Consider the following 19,952-nt stretch of genomic DNA (forward strand, 5'->3'; position numbering starts at 1 on the left):
TAAAATCTTGGGCTCATCAGGTGTTGGTATGGAGAGAGAGCGCCCTTTTAAAGGATTCTTGAATTCACATGATCAGAGTAGCATTTATGAAAGGGGCCCTTTGCTCTGGATGATCACAGGAAATTGAGGCCAGAACCTGGTTCTTACCATCTGGGGTGAACCCTCTCTTAGGGGGACCCAGGGGAGTCGTGGAAGCAGTGGATGAGGCCTCTAGAAGCACCTGTGTGGTGAGGGGAGCTCAGGGTTTCTGTTGCAGACATTTTAGTAGGTTTGTGTATATTTGAAGTGAAAGTGAAAAGTGAAAGTGTTAGTCACTCAGTCGTGTCTGACTCTGCGACCCTATGGACTGTAGCCCATCAGGCTCCTCTGTCCATGGGATTCTCCAGGCAAAAATACTCGAGGGGGTTGCCATGCCCTCCTCCAGGAGATCTTCCCAAGCCAGGGGTTGAACCCAGGTCTCCTGCTTTGTAGGCGGATTCTTTACTGTCTGTGTATATTTGAGTATATATTTACTCATCTGCTTCATGAGAAGGCGGAAAATATACAAGGGAAGGAGGGAGGGGTAGGGTAAGCTGGAAAGCGGGAGGTTCATGAAACAGGGCTGAGGATGCAGAAGAAGCAAGAGGTGGTGAGAGAGGAAAGGAAACGGGGTCAGCTGACCCCAGGGAGACTGAATAAAGACCCCGACTTGGAAGATAGGACTTCAGCACTAATCTTCCTTTCTTATACAGGTTCCCTTTCAACTCCTGCCTGAATCTCATCTTTATGTGTTGGCCTCACCGTTCTCTCTTGTGAGCTAACCATCCTGGTTTGACTCATGTAGAAAACCTGGGGGAGTGAGGGGGAAAGATGAGGTAAAACCAGACTTGCTCTCAAGCCATTTTATAGGAGAATCAGGCCTCCTTTGTATATGTATTTCATATTACTTTATTTTTCATTTTATTTTTTGTCCTGCTGCCTTGCAGCATTTGGGATCTTAGTTCCCTAACCAGGGATCTAACCCATGCCCCCTGCATTGAGAGTGCCGAGTCTTAACCAGGGGACCACCGGGGAAGTCCCAATGTTTTAAAAAACATGACCAAGTTCCATCTGAATCTCAAAGTTTTCTTCACAAGTTTACATTACAAGTCTGTTATATATCTGATATACCCTGCCCTCCCTGTCCCCCTTTTTAAAGGGGTTTGACGTCAGATTGGCTTAGTGTTGATGAGCGAACAGCTCAGGCTGTGAGGTCTTGTTTTGTGATAGGGAGTTCTGATGGGGGAGGGCACTTAGTTTTGTATTTTGTGCTGTCAGATACAAGGCCTCTTGTCAGTTGAGAAGCTCTGAGCGCTTTAGGCATAAAGGCTGATCATTACTAGGCTCTGCTGGTGCCCTGTTAAATCCACAGTGAAGTGTGTGTGCTGGTAACCAGGACGAGGAGAAGCATCTGTTACCCGGTCATAGTGTTGGGCACTCACTTAAGTGCTCATAATGGAAAAAGCAAACCTTTTAAGCATGATTAGAAAGGGCTGGAATGAGTGAAATGAATCTGTCAGTGATTTGAGGGAGCTAAGTTTTTGTTTTTTTCAGCCTCCTCTTAGGTCTTGGCATACCCTCATGCACTAGACCTATTTTTAACCTGGTGTTTCCAAGAGTGTAGAAGAGGAGATGGGCCACTAGGTGACTTTACGTGAAGCAGGTGAATCAAGGTGGTACATGGCCAAACATCAGATCACACAGTCTCAGGCTCAGGGCTCTTGTAAGTTGAGAAGAAAGTCTCATCTGAGTGTTTGCTTGTCACTAAAACTCAGTGAAAGTGAAAGTTGCTCAGTCATGTCCGACTCTTTTCGACCGCAGGGACTATACAGTCCATGGAATGCTCTAGGCCAGAATTCTGGAGTGGATTCTTAGTTCCCTTCTTCAGGGGATCTTTCCAAGCCAGGAATACGAACTCAGGTCTCCCACATTGCAGGCAGATTCTTTACCAGCTGAGCCACCAGGGAAGCCCCTGAAACCCAGTAGCACTTGTTAATCTCCTTTTTAACATAACAAATAGGCCTCAGAAGCTTCCCCAGGTTTCACTGGCTGGCTTGAATTTATTAATGTGGTTTACTCTTATGTATATATTAAATGTAATTATTTTATAAGATTATTTACTTTCATGCAGTTTTTTAGATATTTACGATCATGTGATTATTTTATGTTTCAGATAATTCTTTAAAATAATGTAATTAAATTAATTATTTTAAATGTTATAAATGTTCTCTCATGATAGGAAACACTAGGGCTATAACTTTTCATTTTCGGAAAAAGCCTTTTCATTGTAAAAGAAAAATCAAATACAGATCACACAAATCAAGTGTGTCATTTTACTGTGTTACTCTAAAACGAGCATCACTGTAACCTTGTCTTAAGTCAGGAATTAGAATTTTGCCACCTGACATAGCAACCCCAACCATGTGCCACATCCTGATCACCACCTGCTCTGTCCCTGAATTACCCACTATCTTGCTTTTTTTTTAAATAGTTTTTTTTTTTGTTGTTGTTGTTTGTTTGTTGTTGTTTGGCCACACCATGCAGCAGGTGGGATCTTAGTTCCATGACCAGGGATCGAACCTGTGCCCCCTGCATTGAAAGTGTGGAGTATTGACCACTGCACCACCAAGGAAGTCCCTATCTTGCTTTTTAAGATACTTCTTGATACTTTAAGATACTTTTTAGATACTTCTCTGCATTTCTTTATAGTATTATCAGCAGGCATGTATCCCTAAGACTGCCAATGTTTAGTCCTGCCCATTTAAAGCAAATTTGTGTCTTTTAAGATTTTTTTTTGACTTAGTTAAGACTGTTTTAATCTATGGATTTCCCTTCCATTATCCTGCTCCTCCCCAGCCCCTGGCCCTGTCTGCCACTCCCTCCCCCACCCCCCAACAATTTATCTGTGAAAGAATCCAGGGTTTTTTTCTGGATTGCCCTCTCATGTTGGACCTCAGCTCTTCGCTCTGTCCTGTGCATTTCCTGCCAGTGGTGTCTGGATCCATAGACCTGATCAGACTCACGTTTGGACCCCATTGCAAGACCTCAGATAGTGACATGTTCTTACACCACAAGGCACATAATACCTTCCTGTCTCTCTTTTTATAATGTTACCTGTTGTTAATGCTGTTAATGTTAGTGTCTAGATCCACGAGTTCATTGGGGGTTGAAAGATGTTGAGAATATAATAGTTTTTTCTTTTTTTTTAATTAATTGAGACTTTATAAAGAGGTGGTTCCCTCATCTGCTATTTTCTTAACCATTGATACTGTTCATACAAGAAAGATAGAGTAAATGCTTGATTCTTTACTAGGTTTTAAAATAAAGAAGTGATCCCCTACTACTCTCTAGAAATAACCAATTCGATTTCTTTTTTTTAATTAAACATTTAAAGAATATTGTAAGTTTACATGTGGTTGTAAGAAATAATACGGATATCCCATACACCCTTCCCCTGGATTCCTCCAGTGCTAGCATCTTACGTAAGCATAGAACAGTTTCACAAGCAGGAAGTTGACAATTGACACAACCCACTTACCTTCATCTGGTTTTATCAGTTTTATATGTACTCATTGGTATGTGTGTATTTAGTTCTATATCGTTTTATCACAAATGTAGATTTGTATAATCACCAGATTTTTAAAAAACAAATGTCATGAACCTATGGATTTAAACATTCTTAAACATTCTTTGTTTTCTTCTTTAGGAACTCTTAATATATCTGTTTGTAGGATTCATTTTCAGAGTTTATTACTTCTTTTGAATCGTTTCTTTTTTTTTTGTAATTAAAATTTTTTCTTCCTTTACATCTTCTTTGTCTCTTAGGTATTCTTGTGTTCATTTCTGAAGTGGCCTTTTCTTTTGATTTAGTTATTTCTTTTTTTTTTTCCTTGATTTATCTGCTCATTTGAGTTTGCTGATCCTGTTCTTTTATTCTCTCATGAGTCATTTTCTTAGTGCCCTTGACCTCATTTTGACATGGCGTTCTGAGCATCACTTACCCTTTAGAAGCAGGCGTGGTCCAGGGTAGCTTCTGTCGCTTGAAGAACCCTTTATCTTCAGTTGTGCTCACATGGGCCTCAAACATATGATCTCCTGTTCCCTCAGATTTCCTGCATCTCTTCCTTTCCACTCCTTCTCCTCCTTTTCTCTCTTGTCCCTTGTTTCCTAGAGTTTGATTTTATTCTCTCAGCTTTCTCCTTGGTGAGGGACTCTGTTCTGGAAGGGAACCCTAGCAGGTCAGTGTCAAGAATTCTCGGGGCAAGACTGTTCAATGGCCTTTGTACTTTCTCACCACGGGTCCCTAACGCGCACTAGCCACCACAGTGGGCAGAAGCCATCCCTGTTTTCACTGCTTCCTCACACTGTAATTCTCTGCTTTCCAGGGATGCCCACTGGCTGCTTTGGGATTTTCCTCGTCACAGCTCTGATGACTTGTTGCTTTCTTCTGTTTTCTCCATACAGCTGTAACAACCATGCAGGTTGTGTGGCTGTTGGCGGTTTTCCTTTACCTGTTTGTATTCTGGTTTGGTAAAGGTACCTTGTCACATAGATTGGCTGTGCATGTGTGCTTAGGATTTTGGTGTTTTATCTAGTGGTTATCTAACTGCTGTGTCTGGTTCTACACATCGACTTGGAGAGATTAAAAAACTGCTGATGCTGCTGTCCTCTTGGGTTGGTTTGTTTTTTAATGTGTAACGTTTAGAGGTAAAGCATCCATCTAGCTCTCAGGGTTTTCTTGTAGAGATAAATGGTAAATTTAACAGTGAGAAACAGAGTATATGTGTGTGTAGAAATTTACCTACTTGTGATTATTACTTGGATGTTTCATTTAAAACAGTGTCTTAAAAACTATAGATATCAAATCCTAGAAGGGATTAAGGCTAGCTTTTGTTATTGTTTTTGTTTTTTAACTCTAGATAACTTAAAATACCTTAAAAGGATGGTATTTAAAATATATAATTTCTAAAGAGTATGTTTCATTTTTATACTTGTGTCATTAATGTATCTCCTAAATCTTGGACAGAGGAATAGCAGTGAGATGGGAAAAAACAATTCCTCTTGGTGGGAACCTGAGAAATAATGATCATCTATTTGTGGTTTAATACTTTCAAAATTGTTAACAGTTTAAGGAAACAAATTGCTGAGTAAGTGTCCTTGAAAAAGGAGGATGAGAAGCTATTTTGAGACTGTCTTTTCAACTGAAAGCCAATTTCATTAAGGATTCAGAATTATGAAGACTGCTTCTCCTTTTTCTTCTTTTTTCAAATTAAAAAAAAAATGTCTCTTCTGCCTAAAGGAGATCTTTTGGTAAATTTTTTTTTATTAATTGTGTTCAAATATATTTTGCTTCATTACTAAAAGATGGAAATGGCAACCCACTCCAGTATCCTTGCCTGGAAAATTTCATGGACAGAGGAGCCTGGTGGCTGCAGTCCATGGGGTCATCTCTTCTTCTGTAGGTCATCGAGTTGGGCCCACTTTTAAAATGATCTCCTGTCTGCCGTTCTGCAGTTTCACTGTGATATGCCTAGGTGTTGGTTTCTTTCCATTTTTCTGCTTCAGTTTCATTGAGTTTCCTGAATCTGAGGACAAGTATTTTTAAATCATATCTGGATTATTCTTAACCACCATCTTTTTGAATATTGCTTTTTTTTCCATTCTTTCCTCTGGGACTCCAGTTAGATGCTGGTTAGACTTTGTCACTCAGTCTTCCATGTCTCTTAACTTCACTTTTGAGTAAATGTATGTATGTGTGTATATTTATACTATATATACTTAACAGAGTTATTTTTAAATATATGTATATATTTTATACTATATACATTAGTATGTATATTTCATTTTAATTTCTGTTAGCTTTTGGCTATATCTTTGGTGTTATTTTTTTAGTCTTCAAATATATATTGCTTCATTATTGAAAGATAATTTAAGTATCTTTAAGTATAAAATTAAAGTTTAATTTTTAAGTATGAAATTAAAGTTGCTCTAAGAATTAGAGTATACACACCTAACTCTTCACAGTCTTCTACAGAGTTAACATTTTAAGACTTACTATAGAAGCCTTATTACCATGTAGGTTCCTTTACCTGACTCCCTATATTATAGTTGTTATATATAGTAAGTACGTCTTCATAAAGGGGAAAGAAACCCCCAAATTTTGCTTGTAACACTCATACATATTTTTTTATAATTTAAAGGAGAAAATAATCTATTCTATTTACCGAAACTATTTTTGTTGTTCTTCCTTTATTCCTAAAGTTCCATATTTCCCTTCAGCTGAAAAAACTTCCTTTAGCATTTCTTCTAGAGCAACTCTTATGGTGATGAATTGTCTTACTTTTTGTTCATCTGCAATGTGTTTATTTTACCTTTATTCTTGAAGGATGTTTTCACTGGATACAAAGTCCTGGGTTGACACTTCTTTGCTTTTGTGACTTTAAAATATTGTGTCACTGTTTTCTGTTCATGTGGTTTCTAATAATAGACATTTGAACCACTAATCTCTCATATGTATTGTGGCATTTGTTTTACTGACTTCTTTCAAGATATTTCAAAAATCTTTTATCTTTAGCAGTTTGATTATAATGCTTTTGGACATTGTTTTATTAGAGATTATCCTGTTTGGGGTTTGTTGAGATTCTTGTGTCTGTAAATTTATGTCTTTAACCATATTTTATGGAGTGTCCAGCCATTATTCTAAATATTTTTTCAACACCAATTTCTCCTCTCATTTTGGGATACCGACACTTTAGTCAGACTTTTTATTACTGAAGAGGTTCCTTAGGTTTTGTTCATTAAAAAAAATTTTTTTTTCTCTGTTTTTAGATAGTATACTAGTGATACAATCTAGTATTCTAGTGATATGTCTTCAAGCTTCCTGTTTTCTCTGTCATTTTCATTCTGCTCTTGAGCCTACCCAGTGAATTTCAGATACTGTATTTTGCAATTCTAAAGTTTCCTTTTAAAAAAATAGCTCCTGTTTCTCTGCTGAGAAGGAATGCCTAGCTTTTTATTCATTTCAAGAGCATTGACCTTTATGTCATAGCTGATAGTTATAATAGCTGTTTTGTTTTTTGCCCAATAATTCCAACATCTGGGTCATCTTGGGGTTTGCACCTGTTCATTTTCTTTTCCCTTCACTTTTGGGTCTCTGGGTCCTCTTATAATACTCTGGAGAATGTTGACTTTTTTTTTTTTGAGGCAGTTAACCTAGTAACCTGGTTAAGTACAAATCAGAAGTTTTGCCTTGTCTGCTGCTAGTAGGTGACTTTGTAGCTCTGTTTGTTCATCCTTCTTATGCTAGTGTAGTGCCTTTATTTTTTCTTCATCCTAACTAGAATTTAAGTTTTTTAAAAATTATAGTTATTTACAATCTTGTGTTAATTTCTGCTGTAAAGTGATTCAGATATATGTATACAATATTTTAAAAAATATCCTTTTTCAGTATGGTTTATCTCATTTTACTTGTTTAATCAATTTCTTATAGGGATATTAATGCCTACCTAGTTGTTGTCATCAGTCGCTAAGTCATGTCTGACTCTTTGTGAGCCCATGGACAGCAGCATGCCAGGCTTCCCTGTCCTTCACTAAACTCATGTCCACTGAACCTACCTCGTAGAGTATTGTAAAGATCAAATGAAGTAATGTTCATGGAACTGCCTAGTAGTACAATGTCTGGCACATAAAGAGCCTTTTAGTAAATGTTGCTCTGGTTTCTTCAGATTCTCTTTGCCTGGCCTAATTGAAAATTTAGTTAAATTTCCTTTGCTTTACTTTGGCTCATTCTTAAGAATTGGCATTGCCACATGTAGCATTGTACAAAATTACAGTTATATTTTCAAAGGATTTGCTGTCATGGGATAAATCTTCTTGGATTATCTTAGAGGCCTTGGCTAGAGGAATATACAAGTGATACATCTTTTTTGGTAGGAAAGTGAGATAAAATATACGTAACATAAAATTCACCATTTAAACTATTTTTAGATGGATAATTCATTAAAGTTATGTACATTCCCAATGTTGTGCAACCCTCATCACCACTATGCACTTAATGGACTTGTTTGCCATCCCAAACAGAAACTCTGTACCATTAAACAATAATTTCCTATTTTCCCCTCCCCTAGCCCCTGGTAAACCTTGATTCTACTTTGTGTCTGTGTCAGTTAGTCTGTTCTAAGTGCCTCATAGAAGGAATCTCACAATATTTGTCCTTTTATGACTGGCTTATTTCACTTAGCATAACGTGTTCAAGCTTCATTCCTGTTGTACCATGTATCAGAGTTTCAATCCTGGATAAACAACAAAGGCCTACTGTATAGCACAGGGAACTATATTCAGTATTCTGGGATAAACCATAATGGAAAGGAGTATTTTTTAAAAATATATTTATATGTACAACTGAATCACTTTGTTGTACAGAAGAAATTAATACAACATTGTAATCAATGAAAAACGAATTCTATTCCCTTTTTAAAACTGAATAATATTCCACTGTTTCCGTATACCACATTTTGTTTATTTTATATGTCTGTCGACATTTGGTTTGTTTTCAGCTTTTGGCTATTATGAATCACGCTGCCATGAACGTTGATGTACAAGTGTCTGTCTTTGTCTGTGCTTTCAGTTCTTTTAGGTGTATATAGTGACATTTATGGAGAAGGCAATGGCACCCCACTCCAGTACTCCTGCCTGGAAAATCCCATGGATGGAGGAGCCTGGTGGGCTGCAGTCCATGGGGTCGCTGAGGGTCAGACACGACTGAGCGACTTCACTTTCACTTTTCACTTTCATGCATTGGAGAAGGAAATGGCAACCCACTCCAGTGTTCTCGCCTGGAGAATCCCAGGGGTGGGGGAGCCTGGTGGGCTGTCATCTATGGGGTCTCACAGAGTCGGACACGACTGAAGTGACTTAGCAGTGACATTTATTTAAATTCATGCCTCCTTGGTTGTCTGCCATCCATCAGTGGGGTCTGTTTTTTGACTTATAGAAGAAATGAGCTTAGCTCCCTCTGTTTGAAGATTTCCTTTCTGGATTTATATGTAGCCTGTTTGTTTAGCAGCCATCAGAAATGTGCTGCTGTCTCCTAGGTACTGTACTCTTCCTGGGAATACTAAGATGGAAGATACCTTCCCTGTCTTTTAACTGCTCAAAGTCTAAGGAATGCAGTAACATCGAATTCAAACCAATATTGGGTGATTTTTTTTTCTGAATTATGACTTTTTAATATGAAATATATTAGAGAAACAAGAATGAAAACACATATATCATCTGTTTAAAATTTATCAAAAAGAGTAAGAGTATGTGAAGTCCATCCCATCCTGAAGCGGAAGTACCTCAGCAGTGCTGTGATGAAGAGAAGTGGTGAGGAGTGGGGAGAGATGCCTGCAAAGTTGAATTTGTTAGGTTGATCAGGGAATGCCTGTGTGAGGAAAAGGCATTTTAGGGAAGCCTTTCAGGTGAGGAAGTACTTGTCTTGGGATCAACTAGGACAGAGCTCTGGTGGAGTGCCTACCATTGTCCTGCTGCTTTGACAGTCCATATTCAGCTTTGCATGGTCAGGTTTCAGCTAAACTTACTCTGGGCAGTCTATTTGAAATGCCCGGCTGTTGTCCAACATTGCAGATTGAGATGCTTCCATTTATTTGTTCTTACGGCTTCTTATGCCTTCATTTCACATTATTTATCTCACTCATCATTATTTGTGTAGGTATTTGTTGAATGTCCTTTTCTTTACCCGAACCGTCCTGCGATGGCGGGTGAAGCTGTTTCCGTATTACTCACCATCCCCCGAGCATAATACCTGTCACTTAATAAGGACTTAATAAATATTTGCCAAAAAATGAAAGAATGCCATTTGAGTATCCTCTACAGGAGCATTCATTTTTGAGAGCTGTGGGGCTCAGACCTGGTATGACCTGTCTCATGTTGGAAAGGCAGGTTTTTCTTGGCAGGAGAATGCTGATTTGATCAATAGGGTGAAGGTGAGTTCACAGAAATTGAGTTTTTCAGGAAGTGCGATCCAGGGTTGGCTGATTGGATAAGAAGAGAACATGGTCAGACAACTGTGTTCTATGTCTGGTTTTGAAAAGGCTGTTTGTCTGCCTGTTCTGGGAGTCAGTTTGTGGTGTAGACTCAGGAAGCAATTGATAACCCTGGAAGGTGAGAATCCAATAAAGTAGGATAACGGGGCACAGTATTTTATTCCAGCCAGTTCTAAAACAAGGCCCCTGAGCAGAATGAGTGTTAGTGAGGTACGGTGGGCTCCCAAAGGCTCAGATTTCAAATATCTGTTTAAGAGGTTCTTAAGTGTCTTTTCAAGTCATGGGTCTTTTGAGGTCTGACTTGGATTAGGAAATAAAGATGATTCTCTCATCTCCTACCTCCCAGGTGTTGGCATTTGTGCTGTAAACCTCTGCAGTGAGACAAAGACTGTAAGGTAGGGAGTTCTGCCCAGGGGATATGCAGCTTTAGGAAAAACTTACGCAAAAAAAGAGGATTTAGAATGGATGAAACTTTCAGAATCATCTGGTGAAAAACTTTCCTCTTATAGATGAGGCAGCCATGGCCCAGGAGGGGAAATAGCTTGTCTCAGTTCTTGGAAATGTTTAAGGGGGGCACCTAGGAGTACCTCTGTGTGTGTGTGTGTGTGTGTGTGTGTGTGTGCACGCGCGCGCTTACTCACTCAGTTGTGTCTGACTTTTTGCGACTCCCCAGACTTAGCCCACCAGGCTCCTCTGTCCATGGAATTTTGCAGGCAAGAATACTGGAGTGGGTTGCCATTTCCTGTTCCTGGGGATCTTCCTGACCCAGGGATTGAACCCACATCTCCTGTGTCTCCTGCATTGGCAGGTGGGTCCTTTACCACTAGCGCAACCTGAGGACCAGCCTAGTACCTTTCCTGTCAGAGACCCTTTTGCAAAACCCCTAAGACGAGGGCTGATTCCCCCTCTCTATAAAAGTATGTCCTGTTGAAACACTGAATTTTTAATCGATGTTTATCCAGAAGAGGGTCACCTGTGGTGGGGAGGGGTTTGGAAACCATGGAAGCCTCAGGAACAGATACTTATTTGTTAAATAAATGTTTGTCCCATATATACTATGTACCAGACAGTGTTCCAAGTACTGTGGATATAAATCCTCACTCTCCTGGGAGTTATAGCTCCAGGGAGAAACACATTCTACACAAGTGAACTTTTAACTGACTGTGCTAATGGCCTGTGAATAAAATAAAACACAGTAATGGGGGAGAGAGTGGTTGTGTATTGTATGTTTAGGCTCCTTGGGCTCTTTTATGTGTGGGGTGTGGGATGGCCTCTCTAAGGAAGTGACACCTGAGCTGAAACCTACCTGGTGAGTAGGATCCAGCATGACCAGTACTGAGGGAGTGATGAACGGGGGAACTGGGATAGGAGCTAGGCTTAGGTTGGAGAAATAGCAGCAGTGGATGACCTAGACTTTGTGAGCCTCAGAGAAGTTTGGGTTTCTTCTTTAGTGCAGCTGGAAGCCACTGGATCTAGTTAACATTTTTTAAAAAATTTATTTTATTTTGGCCATGCTGGGTGTTTGTTGCAGCACATGGGCTTTCTGTAGTTGCCCTGCGGCATGTAGGATCTTCGTTCCCCGATCAGGGATCAAACCTGTGTCCCTTGCAGTGGAAGGTGGATTATTAACCACCAGACTACTGAGGAAGTCCCCTCTAGTTAACATTTTAAAGAGAGCACTTTGGCTTCTGCGTGTGTTTTGTCATGTGCCAGGTGTGACGTGATGTGGCTGTGGAGCAGGCTGGCAGGAGGAGAGATGCTGAGAAGGGTCTGGTGTTGGACATCTGAGAGCAGAGGGGGCAAAGTAGGACTCCTGGGTACTGGCCTGAGCAACTAGGGAGGCTGTGATTCCCTTCACTTGAGATGGTAGAGCCTGGGGAAGGGTGAATACGTGATTGAACCTAGAGAAGACTAAGAGGTGAAAGAATTATGATTATTCTACACATGTCTGCAAGGTGATCCAAAGGGAATTTAACTTGTTCCATATGATCCTTGGAGCTTGATCAGTGCCAGCAGACGGAAGGGCTCTGGGAGGCATTTCTCTTGCACTGTTGATGAAAAGCTCTGTTTGTTAGAATGATCTGAGCTTGAGTATGTACCTGCAAGGAGGTGAGGTCTGTCCCCTAAATTGTTGAAGCTAAGATGGGGGATCATCTACGAGTAGAGTGACCATTATAATTTATGGTCCACATTGGGATATTTTTGAGAAGAAAATGGGTTGCTCTTAAGTATGCCAGAATAACAAGTATACGTCTGGACTGTCCTGGTTAAATGAGGACTGTTGTTCATCTTGTCTTACATATTCATCCTAGGGATACTGTAGAGGGGATGTCTTTGATTGGGTATGGGTTGAAAGCAGGTGTCCTCTGGGCTTCTTTCCAGGTCTAAGATTCTGAATATCTTTGGTGTATTTTATTTCACGGAAAAAGTTGATGTTTGTCTTTTCTGGATTAAGTGAAGTACTCTTACAATACAGGGAGATCAAGTGAAGTAGACGTGTAATAAGGGCAGCTTCTCCTGTGGAACATCCTTCTCACACCCATCCTGCCTCACTTGCTCCTCCTTCTCCCCTCCTGTGGGACACATTTGCAGAGTGACACCCCCTGACTTTAGTCGGGTGCCCATCCTTGGGCTTCCATAGCTCATCAAGCCCCTCTTGGCCACAGTACTTAGTACAGCCTTGAATTAATGTGCTTATTTGTCTGTCTTCACCCCGAGATAGTGGGCTTGGCTTCTCCACCCCTCAGGCCTCTCACAGGGCTGCACAGGGCAGGCACTCATCAAATGTTTGCTAAATGTATAAATGAGTGAATGAATGAATAGCATTGTAAATGAGTTCTTCAGCTCTCTTGTACCAACACTTATACATGCTTGTTTTCTGAATGCTTATGCTAAATCCGCACTGTAGTAAGCCTGTTAGATACGTTCTCTTCAGTTCAGTTCAGTTCAGTTCAGTCGCTCAGTCATGTCCGACTCTTTGCAACCCCATGAATTGCAGCATGCCAGGCCTCCCCGTCCATCACCAACTCCCGGAGTTCACCCAGACTCACTTCCATCGAGTCAGTGATGCCATCCAGCCATCTCATCCTCTGTCGTCCCCTTCTCCTCCTGCCCCCAACCCCTCCCAGCATCAGAGTCTTTTCCAATGAGTCAACTCTTGGCATGAGGTAGCCAAAGTACTGGAGTTTCAGCTTTAGCATCATTCCTTCCAAAGAAATCCCAGGGCTGATCTCCTTCAGAATGGACTGGTTGGATCTCCTTGCAGGCCAAGGGACTCTCAAGAGTCTTCTCCAACACCACAGTTCAAAAGCATCAATTCTTCCGTGCTCAGCCTTCTTCACAGTCCAACTCTCACATCCATACATGACCACAGGAAAAACCATAGCCTTGACTAGTCGAACCTTTGTTGGCAAAGTAATGTCTCTGCTTTTGAATATGCTATCTAGGTTGGTCATAACTTTCCTTCCAAGGAGTAAGCGTCTTTTAATTTCATGGCTGCAGTCACCATCTGCAGTGATTTTGGAGCCCCAAAAAATAAAGTCTGACACTGTTTCCCCATCTATTTCCCATGAAGTGATGGGACCGGATGCCATGATCTTCGTTTTCTGAATGTTGAGCTTTAAGCCAACTTTATCACTCTCCACTTTCACTTTCGTCAAGAGGCTTTTTAGTTCCTCTTCACTTTCTGCCATAAGGATGGTATCATCTGCATATCTGAGATTATTGATATTTCTCCCGGCAATCTTGATTCCAGCTTGTGCTTCTTCCAGTCCAGTGTTTCTCATGATGTACCCTGCATGTAAGTTAAATAAGCAGGGTGACAATATACAGCCTTGATGTACTCCTTTTCCTATTTGGAACCAGTCTGTTCTCTTACTAGGCTGATTTTGCTGATTGAGAAAACCAAACTCAGAGAGGTTTAGTAACTTGCCCACTGTCACAGAGCTAGTAAGTAGTCAATAGTCAGGATTGGAACCTACCAAGCCCTTGGCTCAAAGACCATCTCCCATTACTCAGAACTTAACCATGACTGTTAATGTTAGCAGTTCAAAGATTTTGAGGAGTTCTGCAATTAAAAAAACAAGTTTAACTTGATTACCTGAGTGCTTTCCTGGCTAGATGGACTGCTTTGATTGTGGAACTTCCTTCCACCCGCCCCCTACTGCCCTGCCCCCTCCTCCCCTCCATAGCTATTAACATCTTGTGGAAGACTCTGGAAACAGCTTTTGGAAAAGCCTGGGTAGTAGAACAGACTTATAAATTGAATATCTGCGGCTGTGGGTTCCTTCCCTAGCCCTACCACTACCTGCCACATTTCAGGGCTTATTTTTCCATCCTTAAAATGAGGGAATTTAAAGAGTTGGCCTCCCTATCCTCTCACCTTTAAAACCTGGCGGCATTGTAAGCCTGCCTATGTTAAGCATGCATCCAGGCTGGGAGAGCTTCTTAGGTGCCTTTTCTATTTTCTGTCTTCTGTTTGACCTTTTTTCTCAGAAGCCTCAGAACTTGTAAGCCACGAAAACAAAGTACAGAACCAATAAAATGTCATTCAGATGTTCTGTAATTTCCTTGTTTTAGACATTGAGAAAGGCTCGTAGGTAAGCCAGTAGCAATTTAAGGAGCTTAAATGAAGCCTTTTTGTAAAGAGTTGTAATAAAAGCTTCTTTGCCTAAAGAAATAATAACTTATTTAAAAAAATAAAAAATTATTTCTCTTGTTTTCAGAATTTTTTTTTAGAAAGCCTCAGATCCCAGACCTAGAGAGCATTATGCTAAGTTAAAGAAGTCAGACATAGAAAGACAAATACTGTATGTTATCACTTATATGTAGAATCTAAAAAATAAAACAAACAGATACATATAACAAAACAAAACCAAACTCACCTATGTAGAAAACGATCTAGTGATTCGCAGTGGGGAGAGAAAAGGGAGGAGAGGCGAGATAGGGGTAGGAGATTAAAAGATACAAACTCCTGGAAACTAAATAGATAAGGAACAAGGATATGTCATATAGCACAGTGAAATATAGCCATTGTTCTGTAGTAATCTTAAGTGGAGTATATATTATACACCTGAAATGAATACAATATTGTAAATAAACTATACTTCAATAAACAATTTTTAATAAAAAGCCCCAAATCTACTTTCCCCATATTTCTGCAGGTCTCAATGGAGAATGAGTCAACTACCTCACTTTTAAAGGGTTCTTGGATGCTAACGATCCTTTTTGCATTTTTTATACATTGTCTTTAACAAGTGACACTCTAGGATTTCTGCTCCTCTCATAAGGACATGTAATAAATGTTTAGAGTGTACAAACTGGTATTTCAGGAAGGCAGTGAATTCTATAATGAGGAATTTCATTAAGAACTGGAGCAAAAATGTTGAACATTTTCAGATTGGCCTTAAGTTTCATAAATATTTGTACTCTATGAAAAAGCATGCATTTTTCTCTCTCACATATTCTATTAAGTAGTCAAGGTACCTGATTTAGGATTTAATTTGAAATAAGCTGTCAGACCTGACTACCTATCTATTTTCATGATGAATTTGTTTTTACTCTTTATTCAAGCCTACTTCTCAATTTTCTACATTTGTATTGTAGAAAATACAAATTGTATTGGGTGCTGAAGAAAGAGATTTTACTCATTGTGTGCTTCCTATTCCACTTGATTCCTTCAGTTGCATTTGATTCTCATCCAGTTTTATTTATACTTCATGAATTTGAACAGATCTGCAATTTCTTATTGTTCGCTGGTGACAGTTGAAAAATTCTCCCAGGCTGTTTTTATAGGGGTAACTGTCATGTTTATACTGCATTTCAAAAAACATCCATCTTTTTAATTTGCTTGTCTAAATGCATTGAATTTTTAAGAGAACAGTTGTAAAGTTGTGAACTTGACATTTTTACACTTGAATGTGCATATTAACACAGTGCTTTGTCTTTTTCCTGTGCCGACTTTATTCTGGGCTGTGTGTGTGTATAAGAAGCATAATTTACCACTTCTGGCAAAAACAAAGGCACCTTCGCTGTCTTCCCCCTTTTCTTTTCTTTAAGCTGTTACTCCAAGTCTGGCTATGTCCCTTGGGAGAGGTGGGAAAAGATGTCTTTGCCCTCTGAAGTCCATGTCTCAAGGGGACGTCAGTACTCACACGGATCCTATTTACATTGTAATTGGTTGCTGGCTGTCTGGTACAGCTGTTTTAACTTAAACCCAAGACAGTTGCTATGGAGATGGTTTGACTAGAAATAGGTCAAGTAAAGTCCTTTTCTCCCTGGATGTAAGGGAGTGCTATAACTCAACTAGAAGTGTCTCAGTTGAACAGAAAATACGTAGATGGGCAACCACATCCACCGCCCCCTACAGTTTCTCTTTTTAGGATGAGGCTTATCACAGGTGCCAAACCATTCATGTTGTTGCTGTGACTCTGGAAAGAATGCATATGAAGACTCTTTCTGTTAAAAGGAATCATAGATGTTATAATTTGCAGTGTAACCTGGTTTAACTGGCTTATGTGTGACTCTCAAAAGTTGCTTATTTCATAAATTACTAAACATAGTAGAAGAGCATTTATTTTGAAGATATGACCAGGAGTTCAAGAACAAGTCTTAAAATATGGAGTTAGCAGTGATATTTGAAAGAAGTTATTTGGTGACATCAGATGGGATTTGTTGTATGTTTGTCTAGAAAAGATGGCTTTTCCAGTACAACTTGGCTAAGAAGAATGATGTTCTGCCTGTAAGCTAAGTCCTCTGTTGTGGGTGACTCTTGATTGCTTATCTTTCCTTCTTCACGTGTCTGGTGCGGAAGTGGTTCCTGACTCTGCGTCTGACCATTGTGATGTAGAGTTACAGTCTTTCTCATCGGCGCGGGTGTCCTAAGGTCCTCTCATAGGCCCCCAAGCTTTGTCTCGTTTGGAGCTTCATGAATGTGGAGACAATTTTTTTATTTGTTTTATCTCTTTTTAAAATTTATTTGTTTTTTAATTGGAGGATAATTGCTTTACAATATTGTGTTGGTTTCTGTCATACGTCAACATGAGTCAGCCATACATACATATGGCCCCTCCCTCTTGAAACTCCCTCCCACCTCCCACTCTACCCCACCCCTCTAGGTTGTCTCAGAGCACCAGGTTTGAGCTCCCTGAGTCATACAGCAAATTCCCACTGGCTCTCTGTTTTACATATGGTAACTATATGTTTCCATGCCGCTCTCTCTACTCGTCCCACTCTCTCTTTCCCCCTACTGTGTCTACAGTCTGTTCTCTATGTCTGTGTCTCTATTGCTGCCCTGTAAATAGGTTGATAAGTACCATCCTTTTAGATTCCATATATATGTGTTAATATACGATGTTTGTTTTTCCCTTTCTGACTTACTTCACTCTGTATAACAGGCTCTAGATTCAGCCACCTCATTAGAAGTGACTCAAAATATGTTTTATGGCTGAGTCGTAATTTGGTTCTCACAGTTGAGTGGGGAGTAGGATGCTATTGGCATCTAGTGGGGAGAGGTCTGGGATGCTTCAGGGCTTCCTACAGTGTATGGAACAACCCCCTCCATCAAGGAATTGTGTGGCCCAATAAATCAGTAGTGCTGAGATGGTCTGTATTGGATGGGTTATTAAGAAATGTAAAAGCTTTCAGGAAAGAATGATAGTAAGAGAACTGGAAAGCAGATATGTAAAATGAGAAAGTGTGTGTATATGATGGGAAAGAAATTGAGTAGGAACTATAGCACTGATATGTGTACCTGGACCCACCAATCTGAGTTTTACAGATATTTTTGGAAGAAGATAAAGTGAGTAGTTAACCATGTAAGATAAATATTAATATGTACAATAAATAATTGAGAAACTCTCAATATACCAAAAATCTTAAGTCATACTCTCAGGATTCTGGGAGTTGAAGATTTCCTTTAGGAATGAGGTTCCTAAAAAGGGAACCTGGCAGACGGTAGGCACTCAATAAATATGTGCAACCAGAGTGAGTTGAGGGGAAGCAGAGAGGAAAAGGGAATGGACTCAGAGGCCACAGGGGCAGCTGCCCCGGGTCTTCCCCACACAAGCCAACTCTGTGGAATTTTCCCATTGAAGAAGGTTGGGAACCTTGGAGGACTTCTGCCATTAAGGCTTGTGTTTGGTTGTCTTTACTAATGCTGTGCATGTGTGGACCCTGGGATCCAGCCATTCCACTCCACAACGTGCACTCAGCAGGAATGCTTCTGCATATTTCCTGAGTCATGAGCTACCAAGAATGTTCACAGAAGTAGCACCATTCACAGTAGCTCAAACTGGAAACTGCCCAAATGCCCATCGCAGTAGAAGAGATAAGTAAATCCATTTAAAAAGTTGCTAATGATGGAATATTTCAAAACATAATAGGGTATAAGAAAAATAGGCATTCTAGTTTCCACCACCCAGATGTAACAAAAGCTAGCATTTGCCATATTTGCCTTTTAAAAATTCTTTTTTTTTTTTTTTTAAATTTGAGAAATAGAACCTTCTGGTGACCTTAGTGTTGGGAATGGGGTAGAATTGGGTGAGTGATCTGAAAATCTTGAAATGTTAAGAGTGGGATGACCTGGGCTTTCTCTGCACATCTTCCCTTGACGCGGAATGAATTACCTGTCGCTGGTACTTAAACGGGCTTCCCTGGTGGCAAATATCAAGCAGTGTAGTGAGCGAGAACACCACCCCCCCCACCCCCCACCCTGATTAAAGATTCCACAGTGCCACAGAAGAAAGAGGAAGAAGCCCTGCCTTTCACCTCTCCTGCTCTCTGAAAGAGAAAACACTCTGCAGTAGTGTCCTCAAAGGACATAATGCCTCTTTCATTGAGATATAAAAGAATTTGGCTTTTCCCATCAAATTGTGATTGGAATACCGTGAATGTTTTGATTGTGCTGATGTGAGAAAAAGAACAAGAACAGAGTTTGGTGTTCTTGGTGATTGCTGTAATTGTTAGCCGGGAACACATCCCCCATCTCTTCCACTCAGCCCGGCTCGTCAGGACGCAGAGGACTGAGAGCAGCATTGTCTTGGGGATAACTTGAGTCCGTTCCGGTTTACAGCAGAAGAATCATTTGCAAACTTCTGTTCTTTACTTAGTATTAGCATCACTGATGACGGTAATTTTTTTTTGGTAACTCTCTCCTTGATTGTCATGAGGTCCATGGTTGACTGCTTCCCTTTACTGAGTGCTTGCTAAATGCTCGGCATAGTCCTAAGCCCTGGATGTATGTTTGGTTTCCTTGTAATAATCTCTGAATAGGCATTGTTACTGCCTTCATCTTACAGTTGAGAAAACAGATGTAGGGACCTCAGTAGGGAGGTTGCCAAGGGTTACCCTCTGCATGGCAGAGTCGTAATTCAAATCTCATTTTGACTGACTCCAAAATCAAGTTTTTAACCAATCTCTAAACAATCCCAATGGTAAAGAATCTGCCTGCCCATGCAGGAGATGCAAGAGATGTGGGTTTGATCCCTGGGTCGGGAGGAGGAAATAGCAACCCACTCCAGTATTCTTGCCTGGAAAATTCCATGGACAGAGGAGCCTGGCGGGCTATAGTCCATGGGATTGCAAAGAGTCAGACACAACAGAGAAAGCACAAATGAATGAAAAGGAACAAAACAAGGGCCACTTGATATTGGTATATGTGTTGACAGAGCTGTAAAGTAGCAGTTAAGGTCCTGGGAACAGGATGTGGGCTGAGCACTTCCCAATCCTTTTAGATTCACCCTGCTCTGAGTCTGAGGTGGGGAACTGGGAGGCTGCTCTCATTTCACAGATGAGGACTTTGGGGCCAGACAAGCAGTGAATTTGCCCAGAGCCACACATCTCATGTTGGGCTGGATATTAACCAGGGTCTTTTGTGAACACATTGCAGCT

At 40.3% G+C, this 19,952-nt stretch overlaps 1 protein-coding gene across 4 annotated transcripts in view; it reads left to right on the forward strand.

Moving 5' to 3' along the window:
- Positions 1–19,952, forward strand: part of SUMF1 (sulfatase modifying factor 1) — a 93,809-nt gene that overhangs the window by 16,458 nt on the left and 57,399 nt on the right. The gene's annotated exons all lie outside the window — the stretch shown is intronic.

This window comes from Bubalus kerabau, chromosome 20 (genome assembly GCF_029407905.1).
Source record: "Bubalus kerabau isolate K-KA32 ecotype Philippines breed swamp buffalo chromosome 20, PCC_UOA_SB_1v2, whole genome shotgun sequence".
Lineage (NCBI taxonomy): Eukaryota > Metazoa > Chordata > Mammalia > Artiodactyla > Bovidae > Bubalus > Bubalus kerabau.